The sequence below is a fragment of the Scylla paramamosain genome, unplaced genomic scaffold, assembly GCF_035594125.1.
Source record: "Scylla paramamosain isolate STU-SP2022 unplaced genomic scaffold, ASM3559412v1 Contig62, whole genome shotgun sequence".
Classification (NCBI taxonomy): Eukaryota; Metazoa; Arthropoda; class Malacostraca; order Decapoda; family Portunidae; genus Scylla; species Scylla paramamosain.
Window position 1 is genome coordinate 472623 of NW_026973727.1, and position 14302 is coordinate 486924.

Consider the following 14302-nt stretch of genomic DNA (forward strand, 5'->3'; position numbering starts at 1 on the left):
GTTTGTTTTATTAATCACTGGGCGTTTGAAGTTTTTGGTGTCCTAACAACCACTGGTCTTATATATATATATATATATATATATATATATATATATATATATATATATATATATATATATATATATATATATATATATATATATATATATATATATATATATATATATATATATATATATATATATATATATATAGCTAAATGGTCGTATGTTTTTTTTAATCTGATAGCCTCTTGGAGTTTGCATTATTTTCTTGTGTTCTGGTGTGTGTGTGTGTGTGTGTGTTATTACGTAGGTAAGTAACAAGATGACAAATATCGCTAGATTCCTAACAGGCTCTTAAGACTTTACTTAAAACAAGTGAAGCTACAAAAATTGATCAGACTTAACGTGGCACTCAATGTACAAACGAATGAAGCAAACCTACATATTATTATTTCCACCTATCCCCACTCATGAATATTCCCAATACTGTAAAGTTCCCTATTGACTGTGCACTGCCAACTGGTGAGTGTGTACCATTGAGTGGCGGGGGAAGCAAGGCGAGGGAGGGGCAGAGCTTGGATAGCGTGGGTCAGGCAATGCAGTGAACCCCACAGATCCCACTTCAGCGAGGCAAAGGACGCCTCTCTTGCCTCGCTTGCTGATGGAAGATCCGCTCTCATTCCTATCCTGACTTGAGGGATTATAAAACATAAATGCCCTGCATCAATTCAGCGCTCTCCCAGAGCACACTCAGAGAGAGAGAGAGAGAGAGAGAGAGAGAGAGAGAGAGAATGTTGAACGCTAAACTAAAAATTGAGATGGAAAAAAAGGTGATGAAACGTTGAGAGAGAGAGAGAGAGAGAGAGAGAGAGAGAGAGAGGAGAGAGAGAGAGAGAGAGAGAGAGAGAGAGAGAGAATGTTGAACGCTAAACTAAAAATTGAGATGGAAAAAAAGGTGATGAAACGTTGAGAGAGAGAGAGAGAGAGAGAGAGAGAGAGAGAGAGAGAGAGAGAGAGAGAGAGAGAGAGAGTTTTCTGAATAGAGGAGAGATTTGAAGAATTTGATAAGGTAGACAGAGATGCCGAGAGACAGGGAGAGAAATGGACAAATCAACAAAGAATAATCAGATGTAATTATGCATTAAAAAATAAAAAAATGTCCCTTCACTAAACATCAACCCTAACCTAATTACTCACTCACTCACTCACTCACTCACTCATTCGATCGCTTAACATGGAGAGGGGAACAATCTAACCTAACCACACTTTCGATCACCTAGCACACACACACACACACACACACAGAGCACCAAGCAAAGCGAAGGCAGACGAAGGCAAGCGGAGCCACTTCAATCATTCAGGCTGGAAGAAAACGAGCTCTCGAGTAAATAAATCTAGCGACCCAGCTGAAGCCTGCCTTAACCTAATCTATTCTAATCTAACTTTACATTACTTTACTTTTACCTTACCTTGCCTTGCCTTGCCTTGCCTTTATTAAACCTACCTTACGTAACCTATCCTAACCTAACCTAACCTATCCTATATTATCCTATCCTATTCTATTATATCCAACCCTTACCTGACTGACTTAACATTTCCTAACCTACCCTGACTTGTCCTAAACTAACCTGACCTGACCTGACCTTACCTGATCTGACCTGACCTTACCTGACCTTACCCAACGTAACCTTACCTGGCACCTCTCTCTCTCTCTGTACACGCGTCTTCCTTTCATCTCTAATGCAATCTCTTGTTTCTGGACACAAAAGGAAGCAACTTTTTCAACTTTTATTTCTTCAGTTAGTGGAATTCATTACAACAACTCGATTACTTTTTGTCCCTTTCTGCTTATTAATTTACCTGTGGACTGGTTGAGTGGCTGGCTGGCTGGCTGGCTGACTCACTGATTGACTGACTGACTGCCTGAATGACTGAGTGACTGACTGAATGAATGAATGAATGATTGGCTGACTGATTAACTAATATAAGAGAGAGAGAGAGAGAGAGAGAGAGAGAGAGAGAGAGAGAGAGAGAGAGAGAGAGAGAGAGAGAGAGAGAGAGAGAGAGAGAGAGAGAGTGAAGGGAGGATTTGGAAAGGAATATAAATGTCTGGGGATTAAAAGAGGGAAGTGTAGGAAAGGGAGGAGAGGAGGAGGAGGGAGGGGGAGAGAAAAAAAGGCGTCGTAAGGGAGACATGAATAAATAAGAGGGAAGAGAGGGAGACACGTGGAGGGCATGTGGGGAGTGGAGTGGGAGTGAAGTGGAGTGTGGAGCATCACAGAGATAGTAAAGAATATAATGAAAGGTTAGTACAGATGTGTGTTTGTAATAGAGTGTACGTTTGTGCGTCACTGTGAATCACAGTGAATGTGGAGTCTATCAAGATTTTAAAAATGTGGACTGTAGTACAACAGTAATGGAGTGCAGGAGGCGACGGAAATAATAAAGACTATAGGATTAATGAGAGAGAGAGAGAGAGAGGAGAGAGAGAGAGAGAGAGAGAGAGAGAGAGAGAGAGAGAGAGAGAGAGAGACGAAGGAAGCTTTTTAAAGTCTGAAGAGAACACTTGTAGAAGGGAAGCAGGGGTCGAGGGGAAGACAGAATTATTAGGCGAGACAGCAAACAGTGGCAGCAGGAGAGGAGAATGTGATGGAGAGAAACACGTCACGCGCACGTTCACTCCGCCAACCCCTAACTTGTCAATCAACAGAAGCAAGTTTCGATGTGCACTGTGCATGGCAACGTGGAGGAGAAGAGAACTCCTCTCCTCTCCTCTCCTCTTCTCTTTTCTTCTCTTTTCTTTTCTTTTCTTCTCTTTACTCTTTTCTCTTTACTTTCTTCTTCTCTTTACACTTTTCTTCTCTTTACTCTCCTCTCCTCTCCTCTCCTCTCCTCTCCTCTCTCTCTCTCTCTCTCTCTCTCTCTCTCTCTCTCTCTCTCTCTCTCTCTCTCTCTCTCTCTCTCGCGCGCGCGCGCGCGCGCGCGCGTGCCCTCTCTTTTTCTCCGTCAGTATTTAATCTTTTTTTTTTTATCTTATATATTTTTCCTTCTTTACTTAGGTTCTTTTCCCTATTTCTCTTCAGGCTTTTTTTTTTTACTCTGATATTTTACTTTGCATCACAATCTCAAGTCCCAGTGTGTGAGTCAGTTGCCTTACCAACATGCCGCCTTCTCCTACACAAGCAACATCCAGTACGTGTGTTAGATAACTTACTCTTTCAACAACTTTTCATAGGTACAGTCAGTCATTGTTGATGTTGAGAACACTAGTGAGGACACTGTGACAAACAGGAGGCAGGAGGTGAAGGGAACAAGGCATGAGAAGAAAGACTTTTATTTATGCTCTTCTTCTGTAATCCTCTGAGGAAACCATTAAGAAATTATTAGTCAGGAATAAAGCTGTCATTTCCTGACCTGTGTTGCCTTTACCACTCACATCTTCATCCAGAACACTGTTAAAAATTACTTCCATGGACACAGGAAAGAGAGAAGAGGTAGTTAGTATTGTCATTCCTACGAAATTACTAGTCAGGAATAAAGCTGTCATTTCCTGAGCTGTGTTGCCTTCACCACCTACGTCTCCATTCAGAACACTGTGAAGCATTGCTTCCATGGACACAGGAAATAGAGAATAGGAAGTTAATATTGTCCTTTCTTTGCTACAGAACTTTATTTGTACAATTGCATTAAACCTTTTTATCGCTACAGTCACCTTTCGCTGGCATTCCAAACACTGCTGTTCATGAGGGAAGTTTTCTCATATTAGTGTTCTGTCTGAAAGGTCTACAATTTGACACCGCTTCTTGGGCGAATTTCTTACGTAAATATATGTCTAGTTATTTGTACAGGAGATTCCAATAATGGGGAGAGAGAGAGAGAGAGAGAGAGAGAGAGAGAGAGAGAGAGAGAGAGAGAGAGAGAGAGAGAGAAGGGAATATGTTTCTAAGGAAAGGATCTTTTCAAACCGTGACGAGCGTCTATTGGTTGTGATGGAAGCAATTTATGCCTTTTAGTATGTGATTCTTTGTGTTTTTTTTTCTTTTTCTTTAATTGGTTCGCCTGAGGTACGTTTTTGTATTAGCTGCAGGTGTTTATTTATGTCTTGTTTGTGTTTACAGCTTGTTTTTAAGGGAGACTGATTGGCTGACTGTGATTCTTATGTTTTCTTCCTCATATTCCTGTGTGTGTGTGTGTGTGTGTTAGAGAGAGAGAGAGAGAGAGAGAGAGAGAGAGAGAGAGAGAGAGAGAGAGAGAGAGAGAGAGAGAGAGAGAGAGAGAGAGAGAGAGAGAGAGAGACTGCCTCATACCACACACACACACAGACACACACACACACACACACACACACACACACACACACACACACACACACACACAATAAAAATAATTTATTCATTCTACAGTGAAAAAAATACATGAAACATACATCAGTGTTATTACTACTACTACTTCTACAACTACTACTGCTACTACTACTACTACCACCACCACTACCCACCACTACCACCAATACCCCAGTAACACTTGTAATACAAACCCCAACAAACAACAACTCTCTTCACTACACTACATCAAAAACCCACAACACACAACACACAGTGGAGATAATCAAGTCTCCCAGGGTACAGCTTAGCCAATACTCACCCCTTGAATTTAATCCCTGATGGTCGGAAGCTTCGCCCATCGCCCACGCGCCTCGCCCTTCATAAAACTGGGAATGGTGACAAAAAGACCGATAACTAGAGAGGGCAGGGATTACCGTCATTAATGCTACTGGGCTGGAAACAATAGGGAGGGCGGTATCTTGATTGTTGGCAAGGTGGTTAATTTGATGGAGGAAAGATTGGATTAGGTGGGAGAGAGCAGACAGTGGCCTGTTTGTTTACGAGTAGTCGGGTGAAAGAGACTGGGCTAACTATTGAGTGTGGTTAAGTAGAGTGAACAGAGGAGACTAGCTGGGTGGAGGAGAGTACATTATCCATTGAAGTGGAAGAGAGGAGAAATACTAGGTACCTAATTAAAAAAAAAAAAAATGCCTGTTAAAAAGGTGAGACAAAGGAGACATTACCTCGTTACATGGAACATAAGAGAAAGTAGTTAGTTAGGATAGAAGAAACAGTGAGTGGGTAGTTAGATGGGATACAGGAGGGTGGTCAGTTGATTAGATGGGATAAACGAGAATATGGCTCTTTAATATTTTGGACAGTTCCTTGTGAATTAAGTGGAACGAAAGAAACAATGGCTAGATAATTAATTGGGATAGAGGAGAACGTATTTGGGTAGTTATGTGGAATAAGTTAGACCGTGGTGTGTTGTTAGCAGAAGTGTTACATGAGGAAGAAAGAAAAGAGTGTGAAGAGAAGTTAAAAGTATAAAGGGATAGTGTGGGAAGAAGAAAAGAATAAGTAGGAGAAAGAGAAGGAAAAATATATAAAAAAGTAAAGAAACCTCTAACAATTAGCAGAAATATTATATGAGAAGAGATAAAAACATATGAAGAGAAGCTCACAGAATGGCAGAGTAGCGCATGATGGAGAAAAAAAAAAATATATAATTAGGAAGAGAAGGAAGAGAAGAACAAAAATACATAAAAAGAATAAATAAATAAAACCTCCGGCAAGGCACACTGGATGCAGCTGGACAAATTCACAGAACTGCAACAGAATCCACAGCAACATTACAACCATTATTTACCTTCCCTTTATGCCCCACGTGGGAATGTATTGAAGCTGAGACGATGCATAGGAAAAGGAAAGTAGTATTCCATATGTAGATTGATTCCACAAGTTGTGGTGCGCGAGTGTTCATTCCTGGCTGACCATGAGGCGACCAGCGCTGAGAGAGGAGTCTTTATTGAACCTCCTTGGCGAGAAGCGACCGAGGTACAAAAGAGAGGGCGGTGAAGGACACGTGTTTCTGTACGTTTCCAGCAACACCGTGGAGGTTTAATGATAATGTGATGCATTAAGAGGGTTTAGAATTTGTAGGATGTTGGATTTTACGATGTTTATGTTTGTTTTTATTTTATCATCTGTGTGAAGGTAGTGACACGTGTGCTTGTATGTTAACAGTAATGATGCTTCTGCTTCATTATAAACTGGATGACACACCAGGAGTTAAACTTCATAAGATAGAGGATTTTACTTTTTTTTTATTTATTTATTTATTTATTTATTTTATTTTTTTTATCGTCTGTGTGAAGTAGTGTGACAGTAATACGTGTTGTATGTTAGCAGTGATAAGGCATGTGTTTCATTATAAGCTGGATAACACAAGAGGATTTAAAGTTTATAAGATGTAAAATTTTTGCGTTTTCATTGCCAAGGAATCAAAAAATCATCTGAGTGTATCCAAGGACACGTTGTCTGATACGCTTTCACGAATAACACATCCATTTCCTTACAGTCTGGAGAACATAAATGTTAGTGTTCATAAGAAGTGTTTTTATAATCAAGTAGTTCAAGATTTTTATTTATTTATTTATTTATTTATTTTATTTTATTTTATTTATTTATTTATTTTTTTTTTTTTTGTAAGATGGGCACTGGTGAAGAGCAACAAAGGCAGAAACAAAGGCCCATTCATGTGCCAGTCACTTAAGAAAATTATTGAAAATATAATCCAGAATTGGAGGATGTGTCTTGAAACATATCTCCTCAAAGACATTCATTGATGGGGAGTGTGGCGTGACAGAAGCAGGCAGGCAGCTCCAGAGTGGTTATGTCTTCTCAAAGACATTCATTCATGGGGAGTGTGGCGTGACAGAAGCAGGCAGGCAGCTCCAGAGTGGTTATGTCTCCTCAAAGACATTCATTCATGGGGAGTGTGGCGTGACAGAAGCAGGCAGGGAGCTCCAGAGTGGTTATGTCTTCTCAAAGACATTCATTCATGGGGAGTGTGGCGTGACAGAAGCAGGCAGGCAGCTCCAGAGTGGTTATGTCTCCTCAAAGACATTCATTGATGGGGAGTGTGGCGTGACAGAAGCAGGCAGGCAGCTCCAGAGTGGTTTCAGCCTGGGACACCTTGTTGTGGTACGTTTTCAGGTAACATTGTGATCTGGATGCCACTAAGGGATTTAAAATTTGCGATATATTTTCTTCCATCATGGAGTTATAAATTATATGGAGTTAAACATCCGCTATGATTTACTACATCTTTGTTATATTCTGACTAATTATAAAGGATTTGTTTTACGGATTCCGGCTAAAGGATGTGAGGAAGTTCAGAAATTTATTGTGCAGAAAGGATTAAACGCTTTCTCTCTTCAAATAATGCGAGTGTTGTCACGCGGCATAGAGTTGATGAAGCAGGTGAGGTACAATGCTTGTTAAACTACCACTGGAATCATGAAATCCTTCACAAGAGGAATAAGACAGTAATTAGGCTGTTAGTGCTGAGGCATTAGGGGGCTTCAGCTAAAGGTGGTGTATAGCTAAAGGTGGTGGTCAAGAAAATTAGAATCATGAAAAGAGTTCCAGAGTTTGCCACTGAAAGAGGTGAAATAGTGGACATTTTTTTAAATTCTTGCGTTAGTGAGTTGAACAGTCAATTAATAAGAATAAAATTAAAGTTATTAGGTATGTGAAAACACGATATCTCTTGCATTAATAAAGCGGACATTATAGGATCAAGATAAAAAGATGAAAATCGTTGAGAGATGGAAATTCAACATCAGACAGAGAATTCTTAAGTTTGCCATTGAAAGGTGAAAGAGTAAATATACCGGTGAACTCTTGCGCTAGTAAGGTGCACAGAATATAGGTAGAAATAAGCAGAAAATCATAGGGCTGTGGGAATACAGTATCAAGCAGAATTCCTGAGTGTGCTAGTGAAAGATGTGAGAGTCAAGATACTGCTTAACTCTTGCATTAGTAAGATGGACAGAATAAGAATAAATACAAAGCCGGAGGGACGTGGAAATAAGATGCCAAAGAGAACTCCTGAGTGTGCCAGTGACAGTGAATACATTGTTCAACTCCTGCATTAGTAAGGTGGACAAAATAACAACAGACATAAACTCTTAGTAATATGCAAGTAAGATATCAGAGAGGGAATTCCCCAAGTTTATCAGTGAAAGAAGCCGCTCATGTTAACACACCAATCATTGCTTTCTGAAGAGGAATAACTACCACAAGGAAATAATAGTGTTGCAACCCTCACTGACGAGAGCTTAAGCCGTTTTTTTCAAATATAAAGGTCAGTTTGTGAGTGTAAAGCACACCTCAGGCGGCTCTCTCTTAACTGATGGGGCGAAGAAGATTACTGACTCACAGATGTACAACAATGTGCTCTCAACTTGACACTAAAGGAAGAGTTTACCGCTTCTAAAAAAATTGTGCTGGAATCGGATAGACGTGCATCATACATTATTATAATACGTAGAATATAGAGGCTGATTGCTAGATACATAGGCAGATCGACAGACAGATAGATACATACATACATACATATAAAAATAGATAGAGAGATATATAGATAGTTTAAAAGATTTCCTACACTACACAGTCACACAAGAGACACACTGCACACTACACTACACACGAGAGAGAGAGAGAGAGAGAGAGAGAGAGAGAGAGAGAGAGAGAGAGAGAGAGAGAGAGGGGAGTTAGGAAGTAGGCTATTTCTCAATCTGTAAGATAAATAAATGTTGAAGAATTACATTTACTTTTGTGAACTTTCTCTCTCTCTCTCTCTCTCTCTCTCTCTCTCTCTCTCTCTCTCTCTCTCTCTCTTCTCCCACTTTATAATATCTTCCCCTTATTCGTTATTCATGTTATCTCCTTTTTTTTTTCCTTTCTTCAACATTTATCGTATCCTTTTCCTTTTTATCAATTATCCCTCATTGTTTCCCTTCATCACTTTTTCTCCCAATCCTTCCTTTATTATTTTCCCCCCTCCCTCCCTCCCTCCCTCCCTCCCTCCTTTCTTTTTTCTTCCTTTCTTTTCTTACTTGCTTATTTTCATTCCCTCTCCATTATTTTAATATTATTTTTCCTCCTCCTCCTCTTCCTGCTCCTCCTCCTCCTCCTCCTCCTCCTCCTCTTCCGCCTCCTCCTCTCCCCCTTCAAACATGACATCAATACTGTATTTTCTTTCCAACGAGATCAGCTTTTTTTTTTTTTTCCGCTAAGAGTAATTTCTCCATTTTCTATGAAGACCGACTAGGGGTAACGTTTTCTTTCTTCACGAGAGAGAGAGAGAGAGAGAGAGAGAGAGAGAGAGAGAGAGAGAGAGAGAGAGAGAGAGAGAGAGAGAGAGAGAGAGAGAGAGGGAGAGGCATAGGATTAGAATTATCTTTCGCTAATCTCTCTCTCTCTCTCTCTCTCTCTCTCTCTCTCTCTCTCTCTCTCTCTCTCTCTCTCTCTCTCTCTCTCTCTCTCTCTCTCTCTCTGTGTGTGTGTGTGTGTGTGTGTGTGAGAGAGAGAGAGAGAGAGAGAGAGAGAGAGAGAGAGAGAGAGAGAGAGAGAGAGAGAGAGAGAGAGAGTCTGCTCTGTATGTAATGAAGGCTAAGTGATGAAAAAGGTCAGTGAGGTGAGAGTGCTGCTCAGGTAAACAGTCATTAACTTAATTAACTTTGCTGCAGCGTAAATGAAGTGAAAATGTTACTTACCTGGTTAATAATTGCGTATTTTTGTGGCTTGCTTTGATATTTTGACGTATACATAATAAGGTGGAGGGGCACGTGAAATTAGAAAAGAAAATATAATAATTGCTCCGCCTAAAACTTGTTAAGCTTTCTATTGTTCATTTGATTTTTTATTTTATGCCAGAGGTTTATTTTCACTTTGCTAATTTTACGTGTAGATAAGAAGGTTAAGGAGTACAAGGAGCAGGAAATAATGTGATAATTTTACGTCTAGATAAGAAGGTTAAGGAGTACAAGGAGCAGGAAATAATGTGATAATTTTACGTCTAGATAAGAAGGTTAAGGAGTACAAGGAGCAGGAAATAATGTGATAATTTTACGTCTAGATAAGAAGGTTAAGGAGTACAAGGAGCAGGAAATAATGTGATAATTTTACGTGTAGATAAGAAGGTTAAGGAGTACAAGGAGCAGGAAATAATGTGATAATTTTACGTCTAGATAAGAAGGTTAAGCAGTACAAGGAGCAGGAAATAATGTGATAATTTTACGTCTAGATAAGAAGGTTAAGGAGTACAAGGAGCAGGAAATAATGTGATAATTTTACGTCTAGATAAGAAGGTTAAGGAGTACAAGGAGCAGGAAATAATGTAATAATTTTCTCTCCTAAAACTTGAAATGGGATTCTGATTTTCATTATTTTGATATTAATTTATAGTTTTATTTATTTTTCTTTTGCAGTGATCTACTCTTATTTTGTTATTTTAACGTATAGATGATAAGGCTCAGAGATGTACGTGGGAGTGGAAAAGAATATGTAATAGGATTGTGATGTGTATCAGTCTGTTGGTGGTAGTTCACAGTGTTGTTGTGTGTCCAGTGGCGGTTGTTGTTGTTGTTGTTGTTGTTGTTGTTGTGGTGGTGTTAAGAAGCAGTGTTGTGGTACTCAACGCTTTCATTGCTGCTAAAAACATTGTTATTAATTACTTTTACCTTCATATCATGCAGTATTCTTATTACTTTACACAACTATTACATAACCACCATTAATACTACTACTACTACTTCTACTACTACTACTATTACTACTGCTACTTTTATGATAAGCTGTTATTGTAACCACCACCACCACCACCACTACTACTACTACTACTACTACTACTACTACTACTACTACTACTACTACTACTACTGCTACTTTTATGATAAGCTGTTATTGTAACCACCACCAACACTACTACTACTACTACTACTACTACTGCTACTACTACTACTACTGCTACTTTTATGATAAGCTGTTATTGTAACCACCACTACTACTAATACTACTACTACTACTACTACTACTACTACTACTACTTTTACTACTACTACTACTACTACTACTATCACTACTACTATCACTACTACTACCACTACTACTACCACTTACTACTACTTTTATTACTACTACTACTACTACTACTACTACTTTTACTACTATTACTTTTACTACTACTACTACTACTACTACCACCACCACTACTACTGCCATCACCACTCCACCTTATGTAACATTTCACTGATTCTCTCACATTTTCCATTTTTACGATTATTTCAAAACCTTCACAACACAGGATAAGAAAATAACGTGTATGCCCAATAAAATACCTCTTTTCTCAATTTTTAAACATGAATATAGTGTTGCATGTAATCTGAGAAAATTGCTGGACTAGTGAGAGAGAGAGAGAGAGAGAGAGAGAGAGAGAGAGAGAGAGAGAGAGAGAGAGAGAAAAGTAACAAAAGCGAGACGAAAGAATGAAGGAGTGCATGAACTTCAAAATGTTTAGTCTCTCCCTGTCTCTCTGTGAGTCTGAATTGTCATTTTCAAGGAGCCCAGGTGATTTTGTGTCGCCTTGTTTTGTTTTGAAGTGTTTGGCTGTTTTTTTTTTTTTTTTTTTTGTTTGCATGAATTCCTGTATGTGTGTGTTTTGGTGTGATTTTCTGCTTGAAAGATCATTGTTGCATGTGTGTCTGGGAGGGAAGATGTGTGTGTGTGTGTGTGTGTGTGTGTGTGAAATGTTTGGTATTCTCTTCCTTGTTTGCTATTCATAAGTTTGTTCGATAACTATCGTTTTGACATGAAATACCTTTTGCTTGTGTTATCTCGTATACTCACTCCTACATACGCGCGCGCACACACACACACACACACACACACACACACACACACACACACACACACACACACACACACACACACACACACACACACACACACACACAGACATATACACACACACACACACACACAGACATATACACACACACACACACACACACACACACATACAGTTCGGCAGTAGACACCTGCCGAAACGATAATTACTCCCAGTGAGGTCTAAAGCACTGTTCAGGGGGTGCTGTGAACTTATCATTAAACCCAGCTGTGACCTCACTGAACGTTTCCCTTTGTGTCTCACAACACAAGGGGGTAGTCACAGCCTGCCCTCTAAAGACAACTCTCTTCCTCCACACAAAACTACAAGCACCTAATAACACACACACCCTTCACTCAAAAAATTTTAAAATCATGGCGACTCCTACACCAGCCTCGGAGTCCCCATCTGGGGAGGGACCATAAATGTCCCCAGGTCGGACTGCCTTTCCGTCGACGACCCTAAGTGTCTTGACACCCCCTCAACTTTTTCTTCATTAACTTCTGCAACATTCGCGGTCTAAGATCTAATTTTCAATCTGTAGAACACCACCTCTCCTCTTCTAAACCTCATCTTCTTTTCCTCACTGAAACTCAGGTGTCTGAGGCAACTGACAGTAGCCCCTTTTCTGTTCCCTCCTACTTTCTCTATCCTCATTTTCGATCCAAAGCTGGATGCTGCGTTTATGTGCGCAATGACTTAACCTGCTCTCGTGCCCACGCTCTTGAATCTTCCGAGTTTTCCACCATCTGGCTACGACTACAGAGTCATTCTCATACTAAATTTATCTGTGCTGTATACCTCTCTCCTAACTCCTCTGACTATAAGAAATTCTTTGACTACTTAACTTCCAAAGTGGAGCACATTCTGACCCTCTTCCATTTTGCAGAGATCTCCATTCTTGGAGACTTCAATGTTCACCACCAGCTTTGGCTTTCCTCTCCCTTCACTGACCATCCTGGTGAACTAGCCTACAACTTTGCTATCCTCCATGACCTAGAGCAATTGGTGCAACACCCTACTCGTATTCCTGACCGTCTTGGAGATACGCCCAACATTCTTGACCTTTTCCTGACCTCTAATCCTTCTGCTTATGCTGTCACCCTTTCTTCTCCGTTGGGCTCCTCCGATCACAATCTCATATCTTTATCTTGTCCTATCACTCCAATCCCTCCTCAGGATCCCCCTAAGCGAAGGTGCCTCTGGCGTTTTGCCTCTGCTAGTTGGGGGACCTGAGGCGGTATTTTGCTGATTTTCCTTGGAATGACTACTGCTTCCGTGTCAGAGACCCGTCTTTGTGTGCTGAGCGCATAACAGAGGTGATAGTGTCTGGCATGGAGGCGTACATTCCTCACTCTTTTTCTCGTCCTAAACCTTCTAAACCTTGGTTTAACACAGCTTGTTCTCGTGCTATACATGATAGAGAGGTGGCCCACAAAAGGTACTTAAGCCTTCCTTCACCAGAATCTCACGCACTTTATATTTCTGCCCGGAACCATGCCAAGTCTGTTCTCCAACTAGCCAAAAACTCCTTCATTAACAGAAAATGTCAAAACCTTTCAAGATCTAATTCCCCTCGTGATTTCTGGCATCTAGCCAAAAATATCTCCAATAACTTTGCTTCTTCTTCTTTCCCTCCTCTACTTCAACCAGATGGCACCACTGCTATCACATCTATTTCTAAAGCTGAACTCTTTGCTCAAACCTTTGCTAAAAACTCTACCTTGGACGATTCTGGGCTTGTTCCTCCTCTCCTCCACCCTCTGACTACTTCATGCCTCGTATTAAAATTCTTCGTAATGATGTTTTCCATGCCCTCGCTGGCCTAAACCCTCAGAAGGCTTATGGACCTGATGGGGTCCCTCCTATTGTTCTCCGAAACTGTGCCTCCGTGCTTGCACCTTGCCTAGTCAAACTCTTTCAGCTCTGTCTGTCAACATCTACCTTTCCTTCTTGCTGGAAGTTTGCCTACATTCAACCTGTTCCTAAAAGGGTGACCGCTCTAATCCCTCAAACTACCGTCCTATTGCTTTAATTTCCTGCTTATCTAAAGTTTTGAATCTATCTTCAACAGGAAGATTCTTAAACATCTATCACTTCACAACCTTCTATCTGATCGCCAGTATGGGTTCCGTCAAGGCCGCTCTACTGGTGATCTTCTGGCTTTCCTTACTGAGTCTTGGTCATCCTCTTTTAGAGACTTTGGTGAAACTTTTGCTGTTGCCTTGGACATATCAAAAGCTTTTGATAGAGTCTGGCACAAAGCTTTGATCTCCAAACTACCCTCCTACGGTTTCTATCCTTCTCTCTGTAACTTCATCTCAAGTTTCCTTTCTGACCGTTCTATTGCTGCTGTGGTAGACGGTCACTGTTCTTCTCTAAATCTATTAACAGTGGTGTTCCTCAGGTTCTGTCCTGTCACCCACTCTCTTCTTATTATTCATTAATGATCTTCTAAACCAAACTTCTTGTCCTATCCACTCCTATGCTGATGATACCACCCTGCACTTTTCCACGTCTTTTCATAGACGTCCAA